At 40.2% G+C, this 6,558-nt stretch overlaps 1 protein-coding gene across 2 annotated transcripts in view; it reads left to right on the forward strand.

Moving 5' to 3' along the window:
• The first annotated feature begins 1,182 nt into the window (after window positions 1-1,182).
• ttpal (tocopherol (alpha) transfer protein-like) overlaps window positions 1,183-6,558 on the forward strand; it is a 27,107-nt gene continuing 21,731 nt past the window's right edge. Inside the window, exon 1 of one of the 2 annotated variants that reach the window (XM_048608613.1) lies at window positions 1,183-1,255. The gene's annotated coding sequence lies outside the window, so the exon portion shown is untranslated. Of the gene's footprint in view, window positions 1,256-2,138; window positions 2,184-6,558 lie in introns of those variants that run through there. The other variant, XM_048608614.1, reaches the window with a different exon arrangement.

Raw genomic sequence — 6,558 nt, forward strand, 5'->3', positions numbered from 1 at the left:
GATACAAACTCGCACATTTATACCCAACTAAATTTCTGTGTATACCAATAATAAATTAATGAACAAATTAACCAGCGACCAGCCCTCCAAAGGCACTCTATAACAAAACTTAATTAGAAACTTATGAAATTAAATTAAAATTTGTTGTTTGGTGGGGGTGGGGAAATTGTGCACTCCAGCTCCTGAGACAATAACCAGTCACAGAAACATATCCAGACATGGTATGTTCTTGTGGCACAGTGGCAATGTTCCTATCTCTGATCAAGTTGATAAGAAATTATCTCCCCAGGCATGCTTCTCACAACAGTCCTGAGAAAGGGTCACTTGACCCGAAAGGTTAACTCTGATTTCTGTCCGCAGATGCTGCCAAATCTGCTGAGCTTTCCCAGCAATTTCTGATTTACACAATCTGCAGCGCTTTCGGGTCTTATTTGGCCATTGCCCACTGCCCGGACCTGTTAATGGCCACTTTGGCTGGGCGCGGGAGCAGACTCATGAAGAGACGTTTTGACAGAGATCTTTAAAATCATGAGCGGGCTGGATAGCATGGATAAGGAGAAACTGTTCCCACTTGTAAAAAGAACAAGAGTGAGTGGGCATAGATTTAAAGTGATCTGCAAACAAAGCAAGTGTGAAGGAAAAGCTTTTTCACTCAGCGAGTAGTTAGGATGTGGAATACAATGCCTAGAAGTATGAGGGATAAAAGTTGGTTCAACTGAAGCAATCAAGAGGGAATTGAATGATTATTTAGCTAAAATTACTGTGTAAGGATATGGGGAAAAGGCAGGAGATTGGCACTTGGTAAAAGAAACTCATTTTAACAAGCTGGTGTAGGCAGGATGGGCCGAATGGACTCATCCTGCACCATAACACTTCTGTAATTCTGTGATCTCTGCCACACCAAGTGGCCAGAGATCAGGAACATAGAATGAATTACAAATAAAGTTTGAAGAGCACCCATTCACACAATATGAAGGGCTGCAACATCAGAAAAGTCCATGAGACCACTAAACTTACGGTTGCAGTGACCTGGTGCATGCAATCAAACTGCTGTGGTAAAGGAGGCGACTCCTGGTTAGAGCACATCCCACTGAGGGCTCCACACCACCTTTTGGATGGCAAGGTGGAATGCCACATGCGTTCAGATGGTTAGCGAAGGTGTGGTATGAAGGGTGTGCAGCAACAGCCAGTACAAGAGACTGCTCTGTGTACAGTGGAATGGCATGAAGGGAATTTCTGTGATGCAGCTCAAATTGTAAGTCTGGGGTTTTAGACTCATTTATGTGTATGTACCAAATGCTGCTCATTCTACAATAAATTAAGCAAGTTTTACTCTATTCAATTGTATTTCCCAAAATCCTTAAGCATGTAGGACTCAATAACAGTTGTGTAACTATTTGTGTAATTTCCTCACACTGAAAGAAATTTCAAATGATTCTTGCTCAAGTCCCACAGATATCAAGACTGACAGTGCAGGACACTACTGAGGGAGTGTCCTTTCAGAGCTCCTGTCTTTCAGATGAGACTTTAAAACTGAGTTCATGTCTGCCCTCTCAGGTGGATGGGAGTGATCCTGTGACATTGTTCTCAAGAAGTGTAGGTGTACATATCAACCTAAAATTTGCTGAGTTAGCCCAAATGAAATGAAATGAGGAGAATAAACATAAAATCTAATGATTATAAAGTCATTGGCTTTAATGTGTTTTTGTGTCTGAAAGAATGTGTTTAGATTCAGTGCTGTAAATCAACAGAAATGAACTGAACTGTCACAGCAACTCTGAAAGGCTGGAGTCTTTGTTCAAAACAGACCAGACATAAGATGTGAAATGTGGACTATTTATCACCTAAGCAGAATGTGCTGTGTAAGGTGCCAGTAATGGTCATCTGAAGGTGTAGTTTTGCCATACCTTTTCGTAGATGATGAAATTCTCCCCACTCACCTGGATGGGTGTAACTCTCCAATGAGGACACTTGAGAAACTCCACAACATCTAGAACAAAGCAGCCTGCTTGATTGGCACCCCGTCTGCTACCTTAAAAATCATTCACTTTTTCCCTCCTGGCAGTCAGTGGTATCAGTGTGTACCATATACAAGATGCTATGTGGCTGCTTGTCAAGTCTTCCACAGCACCGTCCAAACCTGTGACCTCCACCACCCAGAAGGACAAAGGCAGCAGGAGCAGGTGAACACCAAAATCTGCAAATTAACTGTCAAACCCCACCTCATTTCTGACTTGGAACCATATCATTGTTTCTTCACTGTCGCTGGGTCAAAATCCTAGAGCTCCCTTCCTAACAGCTTGCACCCAGAATATTACACCACATGCACTGCAGCAAGTCAAGAAAGTGACTCACCACCAGTTGCTCAGCAGCAAAGCCCGTATACTGTGAAAGAGAAAATTAAATCTTTAGTCAGTGTAAAGTTACTATCTTCTAAGGCTTATAAATTTTGAAAGGTAAACTGTTTAAATGTAGATGAGCTAATAATTTCCTCCAACATAATGACAATAAGCGTCACCATTTTTGGTCCCTGCCAGTAGTTACATGCCTCTAGCCTCGATCCCATCAACCTCAGGTAGTGCAGAACATTGAGACTAAATTCAAAATCTTCCTCACAACTGTGCTATTACCTTTCTTCCAACTCACTTTCTCTGCTTCCTGAACCCCAGATTAAGTCTGTGTCACCTCAAAGTCCAGCTTCTTTTCTTGGTAAACAGTAAAAGATTATTGCATATTTCCTAACAACTGGTTACATGATATCTAAAGTACACGACGGTCTCCTGTGAGACATCAGGCACAATTTAAGAGTAAGTATACATTACTGCTAGTGAAACGCTCTGGATGCACACAACAAGACTACACACTAAAACCTGGCTAACTCCTTGCAGGACATTGCTTTAGACCCTGATGGGTGGAGCTAATCACATGATGTCTGTTGACCCTTTTCAGGTACTAACTGCTTTACACAAAATTCCCCTTAAACTTTTTTTTTGGTTAGTAAATGCTTAATGCATTTGTTTCAAAATACGTAAAGTATATTTACTGCCACTCCATCACGGCCCAAGTCTCTGACTTAATAAACTCAGTCAATCCAGACACAACACAGTGTGGAGCTTGAGGAGCACAGCAGGCCAGGCAGCATCCAAGGAGCAGGAAAGTTGACGTTTCAGAACGGGACCCTTCCGGCTCCTCTAATGCCGCCTGGGCCTGCTGTGCTCCTCCAGCTCCACACTGTTATCTCTGACTCCAGCATCAGCAGTTCTTACTATCTCTCTCTCAGTCCAATCCAGAGGTTTGACTGTGTTCCCTGATCGAGTCTGTATTGAACTGAGTGAATCACTTTTTCCGTAATTTCAAGACAGTTGATTGACTCTTGATCTTATGTTGGAATTGGTTTTGGTTGTTCAGGCACATAGCATCATTTTATTAGATCCATCTCATTGAAGTAAAGAGTATTAATGTATTAATGAGGTATGACTGTTACTGTTTTGCTAAGTGTTATATGACAGCACTATTTCTGTTGAGATCCTTGAAACAATCTGTTTGAACTTGCTCCAGAATTGACAAGATTTTGATACTAAGCTGTCTCTCGTAGTTCGCTGCTTGTTGCTGATGAAGTTTCCATTCTTTCTGACAAACATTGTTTTAAATCCATGGGGCTGATTTGTGGGATTAACTACCTTGGAAGGATAGGGAGCTGAGATTAAAGTTTTCTCCTCAATAGTAGTTCTGATGGGAACACTAAACTTTTCCTACCTGCCTGTGCTTGGCTTATATTCCTCCAAACCTTTTCTATTCATGTACTTATCCAAAAGTCTTTTAAATGTTGTAACTGTACATGCATTCACCACTTCCTCTGGAAGTTCATTCCACTCACGAACCACTCTGTGTTTAAAAAAAAATTGCCCTTCATGTCCTTTTTAAAGCTTTCTCCTCTCACCTTAAAAAATATGTCCCCTTGCTATTCACCTTATTTATGCCCCTCATGACCTTATAAACCTCTATAAGGTCACTCCTCGACCACCTATGCTCCAGTGGAAAAAAGTCCTATGCTATTTTTGTAACTCAAACCCTCCACTCCTGGCAATATCCCGGTAAATCTTTTCTGAATGCCCTCCAATTTAATAATAATCTTCCTAAAGCAAGGTGACCAAAACTGCACACAGTACTCCAGAAGAAGTCTCACCAATGTTCTGTACAACCTCAACTTGATGTCCCTATTCCTATACTCAAAGGTCTGAGCAATGAAGGCAAACATGCTAAATGCCTTCTTAACCATCTGTCTACCTGTGACGCAAATTTCAAAGAATTATATACCTGAGCCCCGTAGGTCCCTCTGTTTTACACCACCACCCAGGGCCCTACAATTAATTGTATAAGTCCTGCCCTTATTTGTTTTATCAAAATGCGATACTTTACACTTAGCCAAAATAAACTTTATCTGCCACTCCTCGGCCCATTGGCCCAATTGATCAAGATCTCTTTGTTATCTTCGATAACCTTGTTCATTGTCCACTATACCACCAATTTAGATGTAATCCGCAAACTTAATAACCATGCCTCCTATATTCTCATCCAAATCATTTATATAAATGACAAAATGAAAAACAAAATCATTTCTTTAAACTTCCAGTGAATACAGGCCCAGTTTGCACAATGTCTCTTCATAGGACAGCCCCACCATCCCAGGAATTATTCTGGTGAATCTTCTTGCACTCTCTCAACAACAATGATGTCTTTCTTGAGATAAGGAGACCACAGTACTCCAGATGCAGTCTGCAAGTGAAGCAAGACCTCATTACTACTGTACTCAAATCTTCTTGCATTAAAGGCCTTCCTAATAGTTTTCACCTTCGCCTTTCTAATAGCTTGCTACACCTGCATGTGAGCCTTCAACTTATCAACAAAGACACCCGTTGTACATCTACACTCTCCAACCTTTTACCACTTATAAAATATTCTGCACATCTGTTTATCCTGTCAAAGTGGATAACCTTACATTTTACATTATATTCCGTCTGCCATCTGTTCTAACCTACTAACTAAGCCTTTCTAAATCCTCCTGAAGCTGTTTTACACCATTCTAACACCACACATTCCCACCCAGCTTTTCTGCAAATTTGGAAATGTTACATTTTGTCCCCACCTCAAAATCATTGAAATAAGTTGTCAACAACAAGGCACAGATACTGATCTGTATTGTACCCCTGTTGCAGCCTGTCATAATAAGAAAGACCAATTTATTTCTGCTGTTTGTTTTCTGTCTGTTATCCAATCATTAATACATACCAGTATGTAACTTCCTATCCCGGGAGCTTTAATTTTTCTAAGGAACCTTCTGTGGGGCCCTGTAAAACTCCAACAAGTTTGTCAAACAGTTTTCCACTTGCAAATCTATGCTGTCTATGCTGAATAAGTTCATTATGAGCCAGGTGTCTATCTCATTACGTAATCGAATCCATCATTATTCCTCCCACTGATGTAAGGCTACCAGGCCTGTACTTCCTGGATTTCTTTCCCACTCACTACTTATGTAGTGTAGTGACAGTTACTATCTTCCGATCTACAGGAATCATTCTAGAATCGATAGAATTTTGGAAGATAATCACCAATGCATCCGACGATCACTGTGGCCAACACCTTCAGTGTCCTGAGATGTAGACCATCAGGAATTATCAACTTTCAGCTCCATTAATTTTTGCAGCACAGTCTTTCTACTGATGTTAATTTCCTCAACTCTTCATTCTCCCTTGCACCTTGGATGCCTAATTATGGGAGATTTGTGGTATCTTCCACAGCAAAAACAGGCACAATCTCATTTATAAGCTTCTCTGCAGTATCTCTCTATTTCCCATTTTGATTTTTTCTGACTTTGCTTGTCATGGACCCACATTCATTTTAGCCAAATGTTTCCTTTCATGTACCTATAGAAATTTTTGCAATTTTTTTTTTGCTAGATTGCATTCTCCCCTTCTTTATCAGTTCCTTTGTCTTCCATTGTTGTATTCTACAAAGCTTCCAAAACTCAGAATTACTGCATTTCTGGCAAATTTATAGGCCTTCTCCTTTAATCTTATACAATCCTTGAACTTCCTGCGGATGACTGACCTTTTTTTTTTGAATGATTCTAACCTGCAACTCTTAAAACTATTAATTATCCTTAGAATAAGTATAAGCTTACTCTGAAAATCCAACAATTTATTTCTAAAGGGGAAAAAAAGAGAAAACAAAGTCTTAAATACAAATGAAATACCCAAATTTTACTTTAAAGATTGGTGAGTGCGTATGGTTAGTATTTCCAATCAGCTGCTTTCCCTGCACATGTGACATCATGCTGCCGTTGGTCTCAGTATAGTTGAGCTGATCAATTTCTGTCTTATTTCCTCACCTCCTCACTTCTTGTTTTTAAGACTTTATTTCTTGGCATAAACCTTATTTAAATCACCTGTTCCCATCTCTGCCCCAAAATCTCACTTTGATCCAAATTCCCAGTTACTTACTCTGTCTCAGGCTTACTCAGATGAAGTTTCCCTTACACTAACCAACTCTGACTTACTC

Source organism: Rhincodon typus, chromosome 19 (assembly GCF_021869965.1).
Source record: "Rhincodon typus isolate 14 chromosome 19, sRhiTyp1.1, whole genome shotgun sequence".
NCBI classification, from domain to species: Eukaryota; Metazoa; Chordata; class Chondrichthyes; order Orectolobiformes; family Rhincodontidae; genus Rhincodon; species Rhincodon typus.